The 21,424-nt window shown below is 41.6% G+C and overlaps 1 long non-coding RNA gene across 1 annotated transcript in view; it reads right to left on the bottom strand.

Moving 5' to 3' along the window:
• Positions 1-13,116: 13,116 nt before the first annotated feature.
• LOC130307281 (uncharacterized) overlaps positions 13,117-21,424 on the bottom strand; it is a 29,090-nt gene continuing 20,782 nt past the window's right edge. The window contains exon 3 of the long non-coding RNA XR_008856477.1: positions 13,117-13,449. This is a non-coding gene — a long non-coding RNA (uncharacterized LOC130307281). The remainder of the gene's footprint in view (positions 13,450-21,424) is intronic.

The following is a 21,424-nucleotide window of genomic DNA, read 5'->3' as shown; positions in this document are numbered from 1 at the left end:
GTGAGTTTACCGCTAGGAGTTTGTGCTGCGGCGAAAAATTTGCCGCAGCCCAAACTTGAAGCAGAAAACTAACTGTAAACCTGCCCGTGGGGGGGCAAACCTCCAGCTGTTTCAAAACTACAACTCCCAGCATGTACTGACAGACCGTGCATGCTGGGAGTTGTACTTTTCCAACAGCTGGAGGCACACTGGTTGGAAAACCTTCAGTTACCTAACTCAGTATTTTACAACCAGTATGCCTCCAGCTGTTGCAAAACTACAACTCCCAGCATGTACTGATCGCCAAAGGGCATGCTGGGAGATGTAGTTATGCAACAGATGGAGGTACACAACTTCAACTCCCAGCATGCCCACATAGCAGTTTGCTGTTTGAGCATGCTGGGATTTGCAGTTTTGCAACATCTGGAGAGCTATAGTTTAGAGACCACTGCACAGTGATCTCCAAACTGTGGACCTCCAGATGTTGCAAAACTCCAAATCCCAGCATGCTCAGACAGCAAACTTTTATGTTGGCATGCTGGGAGTTGTAGTTTTGCAAGATCTGGAGAGCGACAGTATAGAGATCATTGTGCAGTGGTCTCAAACTGTAGCTCTCCAGCTGTTGCAAAACTACAAATCCCAGAATGCCTAAACAGCTCTTTGGGCATGCTGGGAGTTGTAGTTTTTCAACATCTGGAGGGCTGCATTTTAGAGACCACTCTATAGTGGTCTCAGACTGTAGCCCTCCAGATGTTACTAAGCAACTCACCGGCTTCCATAGGATCCACGGAGCTGCGTCGCCATCCTCTTCTTCCGTCGATCGTTGCCTGCTGCCGCTGTTCATCGTCGCCCACTGCCATCGCCGGTGGGTGAGTGGATCTTCGGCGCCGGTCCTGTGTCGTTTCCCCGTTCTGCCCCGCCTATTGTGGGTGGGCAGGACGGGGAAACAGAAAGTAAAGCCCCCCGCCCCCAATCTGCTATTGGTCATCGCGTCTTGATGACCAATAGCAGGGATAGGAGGGGTGGCACCCCTGCCACCTCACTCCTATCGGTTCAGGGGGATCGTGGGTGTCATGGACACCCGCGATCCCTCTTCTATTCCGGGTCATCGGGTCACCATAGACACGAATCGGCGCAAATCGTAAGTGTGAATTCACTTGCGATTTGCGCCAATTGCCGACATGGGGGGGGTCTGATGACCCCCTGGGCATTTGCGCGGGGTGCCTGCTGATCGATAGCAGCAGGCACCCCGGTCCGGTCCCCGCCCGGCGCGCGGGCGTATGGATACGTCCTGGGTCCTTAAGTACCAGAAAGCTAGGGCGTATCCATACGCCCTAGGTCCTTAACCCCTTAAGGACGCAGGACGTAAATGTACGTCCTGGTGAGGTGGTACTTAACGCACCAGGACGTACATTTACGTCCTAAGCATAACCGCGGGCATCGGAGCGATGCCCGTGTCATGCGCGGCTGATCCCGGCTGCTGATCGCAGCCAGGGACCCGCCGGCAATGGCCGACGCCCGCGATCTCGCGGGCGTCCGCCATTAACCCCTCAGGTGCCGGGATCAATACAGATCCCGGCATCTGCGGCAGTTCGCGATTAAAATGAACGATCGGATCGCCCGCAGCGCTGCTGCGGGCATCCGATCATTCATAACGCCGCACGGAGGTCCCCTCACCTTCCTCCGTGCGGCTCCCGGCGTCTCCTGCTCTGGTCTGTGATCGAGCAGACCAGAGCAGGAAATGACCGAAAACACTGATCTGTTCTATGTCCTATACATAGAACAGATCAGTATTAGCAATCATGGTATTGCTATGAATAGTCCCCTATGGGGACTATTCAAGTGTAAAAAAAAATGTAAAAAAATGTAAAAGTAAAAGTAAAAAAAAAGTGAAAAATACCCTCCCCCAATAAAAAAGTAAAACGTCCGTTTTTTCCTATTTTACCCCCAAAAAGCGTAAAAAACATTTTTTATAGACATATTTGGTATCGCCGCGTGCGTAAATGTCCGAACTATTAAAATAAAATGTTAATGATCCTGTACGGTGAACGGCGTGAACGAAAAAAAATTTAAAAAGTCCAAAATTCCTACTTTTTTAATACATTTTATTAAAAAAATAATTATAAAAAATGTATTAAAAGTTTTTTATATGCAAATGTGGTATAAAAAAAAAGTACAGATCATGGCGCAAAAAATGAGCCCCCATACCGCCGCTTATACGGAAAAATAAAAAAGTTATAGGTCATCAAAATAAAGGGATTATAAACGTACTAATTTGGTTAAAAAGTTTGTGATTTTTTTTAAGCGCAACAATAATATAAAAGTATATAATAATGGGTATCATTTTAATCGTATTGACCCTCAGAATAAAGAACACATGTCATTTTTACCAGAAATTGTACGGCGTGAAAACAAAATCTTCCAAAATTAGCAAAATTGCGTTTTTCGTTTTAATTTCCCCACAAAAATAGTATTTTTTGGTTGCGCAATACATTTTATGATATAATGAGTGATGTCATTACAAAGGACAACTGTTCGCGCAAAAAACAAGCCCTCATACTAGTCTGTGGATGGAAATATAAAAGAGTTATGATTTTTAGAAGGCGAGGAGGAAAAAATGAAAACGTAAAAATTAAATTGTCTGAGTCCTTAAGGCCAAAATGGGCTGAGTCCTTAAAGGGTTAAGGGGTTAAAGGGGTATTCCAGTTAAAACCTTTTTTTTATATATATCAACTGGCTCCGGAAAGTTAAACAGATTTGTAAATGACTTCTATTAAAAAATCTTAATCCTTCCAATAGTTATTAGCTTCTGAAGTTTTCTGTCTAACTGCTCAAAGATGATGTCACGTCCCGGGAACTGCACAGCTCCCGGGACGTGAGTCATCAGAGAGCAGTTAGGCAGAAAACAACAACTCAACTTCAGAAGCTAATAACTATTGGAAGGATTAAGATTTTTTTTATAGAAGTAATTTACAAATCTGTTTAACTTTCCGGAGCCAGTTGATATATATATAAAAAAGTTTTGGCCTGGAATACCCCTTTAATGAAACGATTTACATGATCAAATCCCACCGATACTCGCATTTGTTGCGAATCAAATTTTTCCTGAAATTCGTAACAAATTCGGATTTGGCAGATTCGATTCGCTCATCCCTATATATAGCAAGGGGGAAAGAAGTCAGCACCTGATCTAGACGTTCGGAAGTCCATCCAGACTGCCAGTCCTGATATAATACAAAAGAAGGAATAAGGCCACAGCACCAATCTGGAGACTCAGGGAGAGATTTATCAACACCTGTGCAACTTTTCCTCTGCATAGGTTGTGATAAATCTCCCCTTTATTGTCTTGTGCAAAAAGAGCTTTGAATTTTATTGGTTCCCAAAAAATACAAGCAACATTTCGGCTACATGTTAGTCTTTATCAAGCTTGTTAAAGGCTAACGTGTAGCTTATCAAGAGTACAAAGAGCATTTTCCATGTATTAGGGGTCATTATCTGGTGATTATTAGCTTATATTGTTGTTTTGTAAGAAATAGAAAGCTTTGCCTGACCAATAAGTTGTAAATTTTTTTTATGGTTTTCAATGGGTCATTCAATGTCTTTTTGAAATTAGAGTTTATCAAGCTAAACAAAAGCCATATTCAGAATCAATGCCTTGAAGTTACCCTATAAATGCTATAATGTAAATGCCAATAAAAGGGGTGTTGAGCAGTGTTATCAATTAATTTGTCTTTCTAACTTTTATGTATCATGCAAAGAGCAGATATGTCAGATACATTGCGGAAAGAGGAGTAGATAAAAACATTTACCACTAATGTTTCAATGGTGAAATTTGATCACAACACATAACAATGGTAGCTAAGTGTTCTGTAGTTTTTCAATTAACTGTATTTTGGATGTGGAGGTATACAGATACAGATCTTTTTCTCATTTAATGCCATGTGTGTCTATTATTATTTCAAGTTTGTACTGTTCACTTGGCTTTTTATCTATATATTATTCTCTTATTCTATAATGCTATATGATGTTTGACCCTGACCTCAACTTGTACATGTTCTATTTCATGAATGTTAATTCAACTTTGTGATCTTGATTTTTGCCTTCTATTTGACTATGTGCCTTGGTATGTTCTCTTGGTTTTCTAAAGTGTACTATTCACCACTAGTCATTAATGACGACTTTGACAAGATATTTCTGCAGTGTAAAAATATATAGCCTAGATTTGAACAGGGGTGGTTCTATAAACCTCATTTACCTGTATGGCACAGTCACAGAAGTCTCTGCTGCAAATGTGCGGTATAAACGCATATCCTAATATGCATAAGTACATCATGTACATGTGAAGAATCTTGACTTTTTAATATGTGTTCAGAACCGCTTCCAAATGTTGTTTCCATGGTTCTCATTGTTGCTTAATGTTTGTGAATAATAGGCCATACAATCTGTATAAACTGTGCCATTTAAAAGCAATCCCTTCTAAATAAAACCATTCATCTAATTCCCGGATTTTCTGTTTTGGATAAAAGTTCACAATACATTTCAATTGTCTTAAGTTCAAAGGCATGTCATTATTATATACTATTTTTGATCCATCAATACAATGGGGGAGATTTGTCAAAACTTGTCCAGAGTAAAAGTTGCTGAGTGGCCCATAGCAACCAATCAGATCACTTCTTTCATTTTTGAAAAGGCCTCTGAAAAATGAAAGAAGCGATCTGATTGGTTGCTATGGGCAACTCAGCAACTTTTGCTCTGGACAGGTTTTGATAAATCTCCCCCAATGTGTTTATACAGAAGAGGCAAAGAGACAAAGATATATCAAATTCATCACATTGTCCTTCTCCTTACCAAACTTAAAAGGGTTATCCAACATCCCTCTTTTCTGAGATAAGGCATATGGTGCTCCCTTACGCAGTGTGGCTAACCAGGAGGTGGGTAGGAGAATAAAGGAAGTTGACATCCAACAGCAGTATTAAGAAAGAGCAGATAAAGCACCTTGCTTGTATGCATATCCTGGAAGCCAGCCCTTTTTGTATTAACAGGGGGGGGGGGGGGGGGGGTTTAGCACTATCCCGTTTATGGGTTAATGCTAAGCCCCGGCTCAGTAATGGATGACATCTGTTAAAGGGCTTTCACTACTAAGCCAAAAATAAATGCAAAAAACATAAACCAGATACACACCAGGTTAAAGGGGTATTCCGGAGGAAAATGTTTTTTTATTTTTTTAAATCAACTGGTGCCAGAAAGTTAACTCCTTAACGACGCAGGACGTATATTTAATTCCTCCGCCAGCTCCCGCTATATGCCGCGGGATCACATGGTGTCCCCGCGTCATATCGGGTCAGTCCTGGCGGCTATCAACGGCCGGGACCCGCGGCTAATACAGGACATCACCGATCGTGGTGATGCCCTGTATTAACCCTTCAGACACGGCGATCAAAGCTGACCGCCGCGTCTGAAGTGAAAATGAAAGTATCCCGGCTGCTCAGTCGGGCTGTTCGGGACCGCCGCAGTGAAATCGCGGCGTCCCGAACAGCTTACAGGACACCGGGAGGGCCCTTACCTGCCTCCTAGGTGTCCGATCGACGAATGACTGCTCCGTGCCTGAGATCCAGGCAGGAGCAGTCAAGCGCCGATAACACTGATCACAGGCGTGTTAATATACGCCAGTGATCAGCATGAGATATCAGTGTGTGCAGTGTTATAGGTCCCTATGGGACCTATAACACTGCAAAAAAAAAGTGTTAATAAAGGTAATTTAACCCCTTCCCTAATAAAAGTTTGAATCACCCCCCTTTTCCCATAAAAAAATAAAACAGTGTAGATAAAAAAAAAAATAAACATATGTGGTATCGCCGCGTGCGTAAATGTCCGAACTATAAAAATATATAATTAATTAAACCGCACGGTCAATGGCGTACACGCAAAAAAAATTCCAAAGTCCAAAAATGTGTATTTTTGGTCACTTTTTATACCATTAAAAAATGAATAAAAAGTGATCAAAAAGTCCGATCAAAACAAAAATGGTACCGATAAAAACTTCAGATCACGGCGCAAAAAAATGATTCCGCCCTGTACGTGGAAAAATAAAAAAGTTATAGGGGTCAGAAGATGACATTTTTAAACGTATACATTTTCCTGCATGTAGTTATGATTTTTTCCAGAAGTACGACAAAATCAAACCTATATAAGTAGGGTATCATTTTAACCGTATGGACCTACAGAATAAAGATAAGGTGTCATTTTTATCGAAATATGCACTGCGTAGAAACGGAAGCCCCCAAAAGTTACAAAATGGCGTTTTTTCTTCGATTTTGTCGCACAATGATTTTTTTTTCCGTTCCGCCGTGAATTTTTGGGTAAAATTACTAATGTCACTGCAAAGTAGAATTGGTGATGCAAAAAAATAAGCCATAATATGGATTTTTAGGTGGAAAATTGAAAGGGTTATGATTTTTAAAAGGTAAGGAGGAAAAAACTAAAGTGCAAAAACTGAAAAACCCTGAGTCCTTAAGGGGTTAAACAGATTTGTAAATTAATGTACAAGTGTGGGAGCTCTACGTAAAATATAAGAGACCTAAACCGAGCAGCGTCCCCTTTTTCAATGGTGGATATGCAAAGATACAGTCTTTGCATATCCACCATTGAAAAAGGGGACGCTGCTCCCCAAAATGCGTCTGGTCCAAGACTGCCTTTGCACAAGAAGTCGGGACTGTTTGGATTATTTGTCCACCACTATTGGTCTTTTACTGCCCTCTCAGCTTCTCCCCGCGCCGTCGGGGTAGAGAGGGATCCCACACCAAAGACCTCCAGCGCTGCCATACGCTCCAGCGGACTACGCAATAACCATCTGTACCAGACATCTTCACCTCTCCTACACCTTCCCTGTGCTGCCGGGGCTGAGAGGCATCAATCCGTATCATCGTTAAGCGCTGCTATGTGCATATAACTGCTTTCGCCAGAGCCGGTAAGAGGCACTAAGTGCCTGACTTTGATCTATGTTCCCTCTTGTACTCTGTCCCCGTGCCGTCGGGGTATAGAGGATAGATCTTTAGCGCTATTGCACATACAAGTATTCTCAGTGGGCTCGTAACTGCGAGCCTCCAGCGCTGCAAAAACTGTTCATTGGACATATCCTATTACATACATTGGACTATAAACCCCCACCATTGTCCCACCGTTTAAGTGTAATACTATTTTAACTTCATGTTTTAAATGTTTATAACTAACTTTTACCATTCTATTTTAGTGAGCTGTCTGCGGCAAGGGCCCTGCCCCAGACCTCACAGTATTATTCAATAAATGTAATTGTATTTTATATCTTATTATCCTTTCCTTTCTTTCTTATTTATCTCTATTTATTCTGCCTTAAGCTACATTTTCTAAATTTTCTTCCTAGCCACTATAGTAGGACTGCTATTTTTCCATTTTTTTTATTAGATTTGTAAATTACTTCTATTAAAAAAAATCTTAATCCTTCCAGTACTTATTAGCGTTTGTATACTACAGAGGTAATTCTTTTCTTTTTGGATTTCTTTTCTGTCATGAACACAGTTACTCTCTGCTGACACTTCTGTTCATTTCAGGAGCAGTTAAGTGGCGATAACACTGATCAATGCCATGCTTTTGCATGGCAGTGATCAGTGTAGGAAATCAGTGGGGGCTATAACATTGCAAAATAAAGTGTTAATAAATGTGATTTAATCCCTAATAAAAGTTAGAATCACCCCCCCTTTTCCCATTAAAAAAAACAATGTAAATAAAAATAAATAAATAAAAATATGTGGTATTGCCGCATGCATAAATGTCCGTACTATAAAAATATAACAATAATTAAAAATTAAAAGTAAAAAAAATAATCCCAAAGTCCAAAATAGCGTATTTGTGATAACTTTTTATATCATAAAAAAGTCATATCAAAACAACATGGTACCGATAAAAACTTCAGATCACGGGCGCAAAAAATTAGTCCTCATATAGCCCCATATGTGGAAAAATAAAAAGTTATAGGCGTCAGAAGAGGACATTTTTAAACACATTAGTTTTTGTGCATGTAGTTTGTAAGTAGGGTACATTTTAAAACGTATGGACCTAGAGAATAAAGAGAAGGTGTCATTTTTACCAAAAAATGTACTGCTTAGAAACGGAAGTCCCAAAAGTTACAAAATGGCGTCTTTTTTTCAATTTTGTCGCACAATGATTTTTTTTGTTTCACTGTAGATTTTTTGGTAAAATGACTGATGTAATTACAAAGTAGATGATCCATCATATGGATTTTTAGGTGGAAATTGAAAGGGTTATGATTTTTAACCCCTTAAGGACCAGGCCATTTTACACCTTAAGGACCAGAGCGTTTTTTGCAAATCTGACCACTGTCACTTTAAACATTAATAACTCTGGAATGCTTTTTGTTATCATTCTAAATGCGAGATTGTTTTTTCGTGACATATTCTACTTTAACTTAGTGGTAAAATTTTATGGTAACTTGCATCCTTTCTTGGTGAAAAATCCCCAAATTTGATGAAAAAAATAAAAATTTAGCATTTTTCTAACTTTGAAGCTCTCTGCTTGTAAGGAAAATGGATATTCAAAATATTTTTATTTTAGGTTCACATATACAATATGTCTACTTTATGTTTGCATCATAGAATTTATGAGTTTTTACTTTTGGAAGACACCAGAGGGCTTCAATGTTCAGCAGCAATTTTGAAATTTTTCTCAAAATTTTCAAACTCACTATTTTTCAGGGACCAGTTCAGGTTTAAAGTGGATTTGAAGGGTCTTCATATTAGAAATACCCCATAAAAGACCCCATTATAAAAACTACACCCCCAAAGTATTCAAAATGACATTCAGTCGGTGTTTTAACCCTTTAGGTGTTTCACAGGAATAGCAGCAAAGTGAAGGAGAAAATTCAAAATCTTCATTTTTTACACTCGCATGTTCTTGTAGACCCAATTTTTGAATTTTTGCAAGGGGTAAAAAGGAGAACATTTTTATTTCTATTTGAAACCCAATTTCTCTTGAGTAAGGACATACCTCATATGTCTATGTTAATTGTTCAGCGGGTGTAGTAGAGGGCTCAGAAGGGAAGGAGTGACAAATGGTTTTTGGGGGGCATGCCGCATTTAGGAAGCCCCTATGGTGCCAGTACAGCAAAAAAACACCCACATGGCATACCATTTTGGAAACTAGACCCCTCGGGGAACGTAACAAGGGGTAATGTGAACCTTAATACCCTACAGGTGTTTCACGACTTTTGCATATGTGAATTTATTTTTTATTTTTACCTAAAATGCTTGGTTTCCCAAAATTTTTACATTTTTAAAAAGGGTAATAGCAGAAAATACCCCCCAAAATTTGAAGCCCAATTTCTCCCGATTCAGAAAACACCCCATATGGGGGTGAAAAGTGCTCTGCTGGCACACTACAGGTCTCAGAAGAGAAGGAATCACAATTGGCTTTTTGAAAGCAAATTTTGCTCTGGGGGCATGCCGCATTTAAAAAGCCCCTATGGTGCCAGAACAGCAAAAAAAAAAAAAAAAAAAAAAAAAAAAAAAAACACATGGCATACCATTTTGGAAACTAGACCCCTCGGGGAATGTAACAAGGGGTTAAGTGAACCTTTATACCCCACAGGTGTTTCATGACTTTTGTATATGTAAAAAAAAAAAATCAACCTAAAATGCTTGTTTTCCCAAAAATTTAACATTTTTAAAAAGGGTAATAGCAGAAAATACCCCCCAAAATTTGTAACACAATTTCTCCCGAGTACGGCCATACCCCATATGTGACCCTAAACTGTTGCCTTGAAATACGACAGGGCTCCAAAGTGAGAGTGCCATGCGCATTTGAGGCCTAAATTAGGGACTTGCATAGGGGTGGACATAGGGGTATTCTACGCCAGTGATTCCCAAACAGGGTGCCTCCAGCTGTTGTAAAACTCCCAGCATGCCTTGACAGTCAGTGGCTATCTGGCAATACTGGGAGTAGTTGTTTTGCAACAGCTGGAGGCTCCGTTTTGGAAACAGTGGCGTACCAGACGTTTTTAATTTTTATTGGGGAGGGGGGCTGTGTAGGGGCATGTGTATATGCAGGGTTTTTTACTTTTTATTTTATTGTGTGTTACTGTAGTGTAGTGTTTTTAGGGTACAGTCACACGGGCGGGGGTTCACAGTAGTTTCTCGCTGGCAGCTTGAGCTGCGGCAGAAAATTTGCCGCAGCTCAAATTTGCAGCCGGATACTTACTGTAAACCTCCGCCCATGTGAGTGTACCCTGTACATTCACATTGGGGGGGGGGGGGGGGGACATCCAGCTGTTGCAAAACTACAACTCCCAGCATGTACGGTCTATCAGTGCATGCTGGGAGTTGTAGTTTTGAAACCGCTGGAGGCTCCGTTTAGGAAACAGTGACGTACCAGACGTTTTTCATTTTTATTGGGGAGGGGGGCGGTGTAGGGGTATGTGCATATGTAGTGTTTTTTACTTTTTATTTTATTGTGTGTTAGTATAGTGTAGTGTTTTTAGGGTACAGTCACACGGGCGGGGGTTCACAGTAGTTTCTCGCTGGCAGTTTGAGCTGCGGCAGAAAATTTGCCGCAGCTCAAACTTGCAGCCGGATACTTACTATAATCCTCCGCCCATGTGAGTGTACCCTGTACGTTCACATTGGGGGGGGGGGGAACATCCATCTGTTGCAAAACTACAACTCCCAGCATGTACGGTCTATCAGTGCATGCTGGGGGTTGTAGTTTTGCAACAGCTGGAGGCACACTGGTTGTGAAACCCCGAGTTTGGTAACAAACTCAGTGTTTTGCAACCAGTGTTCCTTCAGCTGTTGCAAAAGCTACAACCCCCAGCATGTATGGACAGCGGAAGGGTGATGCTGGGTCTTGTAGTTATGTATCAGCCGGAGGCATACTACTTTGGCTGGGGATGCTGGGGATTGTAGTTATGCAAGAGCATGAGACACACTGGTTTGCTACTTAACTCAGTATGCCTTCAGCTGTTGCAAAACTACAACTCTCAGCAGTCACCGACAGCCAACGGGCATGCTGGGAGTTGTAGTTATGCAACCACCAGATGCACCACTACAACTCCCAGTATGCACTTTAGCTGATTGTGCAAGCTTGGAGTTGTAGTTATACAACAGCTGAAGGTACACTTTTCCATAGAAAAATGTGCCTCCAGCTGTTGCAAAACTACAAGTCCCAGCATGCCCATAAGGGAATGCTGGGAGTTGTGGTGGTCTGCCTCCTGCTGTTGCATAACTACAGCTCCCAGCATGCCCTTTTTGCATTCTGGGAGCTGTTGCTAAGCACTGTCACTCACCTCCAACGATCCACGCCGCATCAGGTCAGTCCCTCGCCGTCGCCGTCACCGCTGCTCCTGGGGCCCCGATCCCTACATTAACGCCGGGGATCGGGGTCCCCAGCTCCCAGGGTGCACGTCCCGCACCCGCTCACGTCCTCCTGAAGAGGGGCGGAGCGGGTTGCGGGAGTGACACTCGCAGCAGGCGCCCTGATTGGTCGGCCGGGAAACCGGCCGAGAATCAGGGCGATCATGAGGTGGCATCAGTGCCACCTCACCCCTGCTGGCAATGGCTGTTGGGGGCCATCTCTGATGGCCCCGATCAGCCAGTAATTCCGGGTCAACCGGGTCACTGGAGACCCGATTGACCCGGAATCCGCCTCAGATCGCTGGACTGAATTGTCCAGCGATCTGCGGCAATCGCCGACATGGGGGGACATAATGACCCCCCTGGGCGATATGCTGGGATGCCTGCTGAACGATTTCAGCAGGCATCCGGCACCGTCTCCGCTCCAGCTAGCGGCTGGGGCCGGAAATGCGCAGGGCGTATCCATACGCCCTGTGTCCTTAAGGACTTGGAAACGGGGGCGTATGGATATGCCCTGTGCCCTTAAGGGGTTAAAAGGTAAGGAGAAAAAAAAACGAAAATGCGAAAACTGAAAAACGCTGAGTCCTTAAGGGGTTAAAACATTACCCAATATATATAGTTTTCTATTATTGTATGATTAAAGCAATGCAGGTATTTACATGCATTTGAACAGAAAACAATAAGTTTATTTGTATTTCATGACGATGAAGTAGCCAAAAAACACATAATACTGACGCATAGAGAATGTGATTGTTTTCTCTAAGTCTGATAAAGAACCTTAAAGGGGTACTCTGTCCTGAGACATGTTACCGCCTATAGGGATTATGTGTTTCAAAAGGGTAGTCAGCCCCTAGACATGTTATCCCCTATCCAAAGGATCTCCGGGCTGGCGCTGTGGCATTATGGACACAGAAGCCCCCTCTCTCTATTCATGTCTGTGGGAGGGGGCATGACGGCTTTGTACTAGCAGTCATGTCCCTTCCCATAGACATGAAGGGAGGGGGCGTGGTGTGATATCACAATTACATGTCCACAACGCCACAGTGCCGGCCCAGAGATTGCGGGGGATCCCAGCAGCTGGACCCCCCGCAGTCAGACCTGTTATCCCTTATCCTTTGGATGGGGGATAACATATTAAGAGGTGGAGTACCCCTTTAAAACACATAACACTGACATATAAACTATTTTTTACCTTTCAGTTTGGTGTGGAACATAAAACTGCTTTCATTTCAAGAAGGTTTGCGCCGATATTACAGTGGTTTCTTGAAAAAAGAAAAAGAACAATAAAAAGAAACCTTCCCAGATAGAAGTCAATGAGTCATATCCCCTATGGTCCAAGTGGCTGCTGAAAATCATATGTTATTAAAAGCAGTTCAGGTAAGATGGCCACTTCCATAATCATGTACAGAAAATTGATTGTAAAAAATCCACAACCAGAAAATAAAATAAAAACAAGGTAAGAATATTTATCAGTATCTGGTTCTAATTAGTTGGTAAAGAAAATGTTGGTGATGCAATGTTCACAAATAATTCTAAATAGCGTCAAATAAGTATTGCTACATAGCTTCCAAATATTTAGCCATGTAGCAGTCAGATGTAAAATTACTCCATGTAACTTGCACAGAAGAACAGACTTTGTCAAAACAGATTTTTTCTATTCTTCTATTTTAAAAATAACTTTTTATTATTTAATTTTTTCTAGAAACAACAGACATAGAAAGTTTCATTACCTGGAAAGAAAATGTAGAATCCATTGGAAGAAAAAAACAACTATTGCTTCTTTTTATTTGAACACATTCTATCTTAAAAGGTAACATGTATATAAAATCTTCTAGGCCATTATATGGTTCTCCTTCTGTTGAGCTTCAAATGCTGTAGGTATCTTCGGGTTATATTTTGTGATCAATACTTGTTTAGTTGTGCATGACAGAGAAAAGATACAATCTATTTTCTTTGCAGTGGTCATTACTGTTCTTCTTTCTTCCAATTTTAGCCATTTAATTGTACTCTATTATATGTCAGCTGAGCTCGTTTCGAAACAAAATCCGATCAATCAGGTTATTTAGGCTTTCTGAAACGAAAAGAATCTATGAACATGTGTGGGTAAATGTGTCATTCTACATTTATAAAGGAAAATACATTTTAATCTCATTCTTTCTATTTACAGTAAAACTTCTTGGAGCTGGCCACTGTAGTTAGTTAAAAGAAGTGGCTCATCGATAGCTGGTGCTCCCCTCAAAAAAAGTGTCTAATGGAGTCAAAAAGCATGTTCAGCACACGAGCAAACAAATAATAATGAAAAAAATAATCCAAAAATATGTCTTATCTTGTGTAGAATTAGTTGTTGCCTGTATGGTACGGCTCTCACTGTTTCTCAGAATTACTCCCCATCTAATTCATAGTCCCCAGTAAGGCTACCTATCTCATCCCTTATCTCCAGCCTGACTTACCATTACATTCACAGTCCCCAGAATACGCCCCATCTCCTTCCCAGTCCACAAAAATGTTTACATCTCAGTCTTTGTAACAGAATGTCTCCCATTTCATACCTGATTTGCATTACTGGTCCGGCTTCTCATATCAGCATGGCTCCCCCTCTTACTCCTAGTTGCCAGCATGGCTCCCCTTCTGGTTCCTTGTCCTCAACATTGCTTCCCTTTTATTTTTAATCCTATGCTTGGCTCCTCCCCCCATTCCTGGTCCCCAGTATGCTCACCGCACTTCTTCCCAGTTTCTAGCATGAATCATCATCTCAGTATTGGTCCCCAGCATGGCTCCTTGCTTATTCCTTGTCCTCTGGATAACTCATCTCTCATTTGTTATTTTCAGCATGACTCCTCTCTGATAGCTGCTACCCAGTAGGTTTCTCACTCTTCTTTTTAGTCCCGAACATAGTCCCCTATTTTATTCTTAGTTTCAAGCATGGCAAATCAGCTCATACCTTGTTCCAATCATTGCTCATTTCCAGTACCTAGCATGGTTCACTGCATTATTCTTGGTTTACAGCATGGCTCCTCTCACCAGTGCAGCATGACAGAGTCTGTACCCTTTTCTATTTCTGGCAGCCAAACTTCTGCTTTTTATTGACTAGCCCTGCTGGGGATGAAAATGCTCCTTTTTCTGCTTTTTTGTGCCACAATGCTGGCAGCATCTCTCCCTTGATGTCCCTTGCAAGTCTCCTCTGTTTTGCTCCAATTTGATAATTCAATTTGGTGAGGATTTGCATCTAAATTATTCTGTGTGCTTATAATTGAAATGTGTGGTCTTTTTAAAGTGGTTTTGACTAAGAAATCTGCTAAAAATGGACTTTGGAAGAATAAGGACTGGTCTGCTTAAAGGGGCCCCTAGCATCTTATCTCCTATCCAAAGGATAGGGGATAAGATGTCAGATTGCGGGGGTCCCGCCGCTGCAGCGTCCCACTATCATTACTGTACAGAGCAATCTCACTCTGTGCGTAATGACCGGCGATACAGGGGCCAGAGCATCGTAACATCACGATGGGGGCATGGTGGCGTGATGGCCACCATGCCCCCTCCCATAGACTTGTACTACGGGGGCGGGCCGTGACATCACGAGGGGGCGGAGCCGTGTTGTCACGATGTTCCGGCCCCTTTATCGCTGGTCATTACGCACAGAGTGAGTTTGCTCTGTGCAGTAATGATAGCGGGGCGCTGCAGTGGAGATCCCGGGGGTCTGACATCTCATACCCTATCCTTTAGATAGGGGATAAGATGCTAGGGGTGGAGTAACCCTTTAAAGAGGAGCAGCTTTCATAGACCTTGGAATAGAAAATTTGTCACAGCAAAAGTTGCCTGAATGGCGGGTCTTCTCAAGGGGGTGGTTTTCTCAGGAAGCTTTACTGTATCTCTTTCAGAGGTGTCACTTTACTGTATCTCTTTCAGAGGTGTCATTAAACAACGCGCCCACACAAACAATACCAACCATGGCAAGTAATTGATCTGACAGAAGGAGGGATTTCCCTCTGTCACCATCAACACCCGCAATAGTTTCATGCCAGTTGTTACCATGGCAGCTGGAAGCTTTAAAGGGGTACTCAGCCCATAGACATCTTATCCCCTATCCAAAGGATAGGGGATGAGATGTCAGATCGCCGTGGTCCCGCTGCTGGGGACCCCCGGGATCGCTGCTGTGGCACCGCATTACTGCACAGAGCGAGTGCATAATGACGGGCAATGCAGGGGCAGGAGCATCGTTACATCATGGCTCTGCCCCTTGTGACACCACGGCCCGCCCCCTTAATGGAAGTCTATGACAGGGGGCATGACGACCGCCACGGCCCCTCCCATAGACTTGTATTGAGGGGGGCGGGCCGTGACATCACGAGGGGCAGAGCCGTGACATAACGATGCTCTGGCCCCGGTATTGCCGTCATTACGAACTCGCTCTGTGCAGTGATAATAGCACGGTGCCGCAGCGGCGATCCCGGGGGTCCCGGCGATCTGACATCTTATCCCCTATCCTTTGGATATGGGATAAGATATCTAGGGGCAGAGTACCCCTTTAACAGCGGCAAGAACTGCCATGACTATAATGTACATTATTAGAATGTGCCAGGGGAACAGCTTAAAGCAATATATTGCCTTAAGTTTAACACTAACAGGCAATAACTGACAGGCAGTATACCAAAGCATTAAATAAAGATAAGAATAAGAAATTACAAGTTATACAAAAAAAATAAAAAAGTAAAAATATAATTTGAAAATCGGAAATACAATATTTAGTGCTATTGATCAGTAGAAATATTTTTATTTCCTTCCAAAATTTTACATCTGCCCACCAATGCAAAATTTTGTACCTGAGACATGAAGGCGATTCCCAAGTTCCATGCTTTTTGATACTTTGAATATGTGTGAGTACAAATAGATAGCAGTCCTTCTTCTATCTTAACCTCTTAAAGGGGTACTCTGGTGAAAACCTTTTTTCTTTTAAATCAACTGGTGGCAGAAAGTTAAACATATTTGTAAATTACTTCTATTAAAAAATCTTAATCCTTCCAGTACTTATTAGCTGCTGAATGCTACAGAGGAAATTCCTTTCTTTTTGGAACACTGATGACATCATGAACACAGTGCTCTCTGCTGACATCTCTGTCCATTTTAGCAACCATGCATAGCAGATGCATAGCAGATGTATGCTAAGGGCAGCATGGTGGCTCAGTGGTTAGCACTGCTGCCTTGCAGTCCTGGGGACTTGGGTTCAAATCCCACTAAGGACAACAATAAATAAAGCGTTGTTATTATAATAACGTCAGCAGAGAGAACTGTGGTCGTGATGTCATCAGAGAGCATTCCAAAAAGAAAATAATTTCCTCTGTAGTATTCAGCAGCTAATAAGTACAGGAAGGATTAAGATTTTTTAATAGAAGTAATTTACAAATATGTTTAACTTTCTGCCACCAGTTGATTTAAAAGAAAAAAAGGTTTTCACCGGAGTACCCCTTTAAGAATGCAGGGTTTTTCCTTTTTTGGACTTTCGTTTTCTCCTCATCACCTTCTAAAAATCATAACACTTTCAATTTTGCCCATACAGACCCATCACAAAATTTATGGCGAAACCAGAAAAAAATATATTTGTTGGGCAAAATTGGTGGCTTTTGAACCTATTCAGTTCACTTTTCAGTAAAAATGACACCTGGAGGGAGACCTGTGCAGAGGAAAATTTGCCCAGTTGCCCATAGCAACTAATCAGCTTGCTTTCATTTTTAACAAGGCCTCTGCAAAATGAAAGAACCAATCTGATTGGTTGCTATGGGCAACTGGGCAACTTTTTCTTTGAACATGTTTTGATAAATCTCCCCCCATATCTTTATTCTGTAGGTCCATATGGTTACAAGGATACCTAATTTATATAGGTTTTATTTTATTTTACTACTTTAAAAAAATTATAACTACATGCACCAAAATTAGTACATGCACCAAAATTGTCATCTTCTGACCCCTATAACTTTTTTATTTTTCTATTTACGGGGCGGTATGAATTATTATCGGTATCATTTTTGTTTTGATGGGACTTTTTGATAGCTTTTCATGGTAAATCAGTTCATTGAAGTTTTACAAAGAAAAATAAAATAAAAAATAGTATAAACAACAGCATGGGTCACAAATGCAATAGGTGGTATACAGTTTGCATTGGATTAATCCCTTCATATTGCATTGCAATTGGATTAATCCCAACCATATTTTTGATCTGCTTACTTCTAGTGATTTTATGAAGATAGGCAAATGTAGAGTAGTATATATAAAGTCTGCTTTTCTTAAAATTTCACCTTAGAATGTGGAAGAGGGCTTTTTTGTTTTGAGTTAAACTTTTAGTCACAAATATGAATTTTTTTACTCTGACACAATTTGCTGAAAACTTGCATAAATGTGGTTGTTTGTATAAAGTGCCATTTAAAGGGTTACTCCGTTTTTTTTAAATTTTTTTTTATGTGCCCCTACTCGGTTTCTAATTGCCAGCTTACCTTCCCCTTTACTTTTGTTCTGTGCTGTACCTGCAGCACGCTTGTTCCTCCGTTCATTTCTTCTTTTGTTTAGTCCGGCGTAAATTTCTGTGTTCGGGGTTGTTTCCCAGGAGTGTTTGCGGCCACAGCGTCATTATTGCTTCCCCTTTTTTTTTTTTATCTAGCTCAGTCCTCTTTTCCACTATATCCTCACTTTTGTTCTGTTTCCTCATTTGCCTAAACTTGCCTCCTCAGCTCCTTAGTATGTGTCTGCTCCGCCCACGCTTGATTTTTCTCCCAGTGGTGCCTTGTGGCTGATGAGTGTCAGCCTTACATGCTAGGAGCAACGCATGCACTCCTTTGACCAATCAGCATTGACAAATACTGTACATGGAGCATAGAAGTTTTGCGCATGCGCATAAGCAACAGATCTGAGCAGCACACGGCAACCAAATTACTTAGCCCGGAAAAAAAAAAGTATCGCACAAAAACATCACAAAAGAAGCGTGATTGGCTAACAGGCATCCAATTATAAAACAGAAAAGAAAGAAAGCGACACCCGGATAGGTGGTGTCAAAGATCGATACACATGAATATTCATCAAGGGGGGGAAGCAAAAAAGATCACGCTGGGGGTCGGCGCATACACCGTCAGAAACAGGAAGAGACACGTTCCGACCGCAACATGGAGGCCAAAATGAAAAAAACGGTGGTTGACAGCAATGAGGGCACACAAAAACTACAGAACATCCGGCCAGACAAAAAAGGTAATTTAAAAACCTACAAATCCACAAGAGCGCAACCAAACACAAGCAAACACAGACCACTTTAACAAAGGACATATACAAAAAACATACAAGCAACGGAGTACCCTTTTAATGAATGTGCTAGTTTACTTTTACAAATAATATAGGTGTACAGTATATAGGTCTTTAGTTTGAAGGTATTTAGTGTTTTATTTTATAGTTTGGGTTTTATTGGTGTATGCTCAAATTGTGAAAATTGGGGACAGACCAGAGATCTTCTGCAAGATATTTTGCAGCTATTTAATACCTAATTTTTTATGGGGTGCATTCTCATGACCCGCAAAAGGACTGTAAGAATGGTTCCAAAGCCCCTGATAGCTTTCTTACTTGCCTGATGAGGAAACGTTCAGCCCCAGCCATTTTACTTTAGGAAATTCTCTAAAAGCAAAAATTGTTTCGTCTTCTCAAACCAAGAAGCAAGTGGTGAACCTTTTCACTCTGTATCACCATTCTCTTCATGTAGGGAGTACAAATGGCTGGTCACCACTATTAGATACTTCAGCAAGAACACCAGCGCATTTCACAAAATAATGCCATCATGCCTCAAATGACAAATGGCTTCTGCCTAAATTCTAAAAGAACTTAGCCATAAAAAGAAGGACCAAGCCAGGTAAGGATGGTCCACTACAAACTAGGAGGGGACCTAAACATTCCCCTTCACCAGATAATCCCCTATTAGATATTCCAACCTGTAACAGCCTGCATAAATCAAGCATATCATCCTGACACTAAGGGGCTCATTGCATATAGATCTATTTCTTTTAGATCCTGGTCGGGATCTCAGGATGGACCCCCCACACATCAATATTGGAGTATTAGGCTAGGTTCAGACTACTATTTCAAAGAGGAATTGCAGGCGGAAATTCCGTTTGCTAAAATGTACTGTATAGTGAATGGGTTTCCGTTGACAAATTCACACTTCGGAATTTGTGAAGCGGAATTTGTGAACGGAAAATCCGATTGGAAATTTCGGCCTGAAGAATGGGGTTGCTCTTTCTTCAGGCGGAAATCTGCGCGGAACACATTGCAGTGGAGACTGCACTGGCCGCACTCGGAATCTCCGGGCGGAAATTTTCTGCCCAGAGATTCCGTAGTCTGAACCTAGCCTTAATGTTTGCTTCTTATGTAGGATGTTATTCTTTTATTTGGGCGGATAAGTGACGTCAATCACTACAGAGAGGATTTTGCTCTGAGTTTTTTCCTTCTTGGCACCATTTTCCCTTTTACATATTTGCACATCACTCAGACATTAGTGCCCTAATTAGGGACCAGTGCTGACCTGCCCCCCACATTGAGGAATGGGTGGACACTGTCGTTATGTCTCTGCCAGCGTCTCTGAGGTGCTCGGTGAATGAGTGCACTGACTGTGACTGACACACAGTGTCTGCTAGGGGCGCTTTGTCTGGTTGTTGGCTGCAACAGCTACACTAGGTGCCCATACTTTTGCCATTACCTATTCTGGCGATCGTGCTATCTATTTTCAGTGTGCATGCATCGATACCATATGCCTACACTATTGCCCATACTTGATATGGTGTTTGCTTTGAGCTGATTCAGCACGCATGCACTGACATCCTCTGGTGCGCGACGTCACTTCCGCCTGAGACGTTTCTACGTTTCTAATATGCACATTCTGTATCCTATACTCCATGTGGGCGGTCGGAATGTCCTCCTCCTGACTCCAGGTATCGCTGTTTGTTTCACTTCTGTCTCGATCACGTGCGCACTGCATATAATGCTATGTATCTGAGTATTTGAATTATCACTGTATATATTTAACTATGGTATGTACTTGAATAGTTGATTGCACACTGTTCATACTAAATCATGGTACTTCTGTTCCCTTGTTTTATATAATGTTTATTTATGTATGTTAATTACATCATGATATCAGAGGAAACAACATCATCATGCACCTCGTATTTAAATCAGCCATGATGCTTATTGTATTGCTTGACAATGGTCACGTGAGGTGACGAAAACTTCGCACACCTGTTGATGAAAATAAAGCCACTTATTTGATTCACTGTTTGGAGTGCTACTGCGCATTTGTCTGCTGTATCTTGTGGGGGCTTAGGATCAGAACCTGACAGCAGTTAGCACCTGTTCACCTTCAAGTTTGCTGTCTTCTATTTCCCTACTGTGTGTGTGTATATATATATATATATATATATATATATATGTACAGGGCTGGTTTTAGGCTTAGCGTGGCCCTGGGCAAAATCAAAAGTGGGGCCCCAAAAGTCGTAATAATGTACTAACCAGATTTGCATATTTATGGTCACTTCAAATACCATAAAAAAAATCTAAAAAGCTATTGAAAAGTCCCATCAAAACAAAAATGGTACCAATAAAAACAACAAATCACAGCGCAAAAAATTACCCTCATACACAAAAATAAAAGAGTTATAGGGATCAGAATAATACAATTTAATATTTTTGCATAGTTCCCCCACATTAGGTTGGCAGCATAGTTTCCCCACATTAGGATGGCAGCATAGTTCTCCCACATTAGGTTGGCAGTATAGTTCCCCCACATTAGTTAGGCAGTGTAGTTCCCCCATATTAGGTTGTAGTTCCCCCACATTAGATTGGCAGTATAGGTCCGCCATATTAGGTTGGCAGCATAGTTCCCCCACATTAGGTAGGCAGTATAGTTCCCCCACATTAGTTAGGCAGTATAGTTCCCCCACATCAGGTTGTAGTTCCCCCACATTAGGTTGGCAGTATAGTTCCCCCACATTAGGTTGGCAGTATCGTTCCCCCACATTAGGTTGGCA

Source organism: Hyla sarda, chromosome 1, assembly GCF_029499605.1.
Source record: "Hyla sarda isolate aHylSar1 chromosome 1, aHylSar1.hap1, whole genome shotgun sequence".
Lineage (NCBI taxonomy): Eukaryota > Metazoa > Chordata > Amphibia > Anura > Hylidae > Hyla > Hyla sarda.
This window is presented reverse-complemented; position numbering and strand designations above follow the sequence as displayed.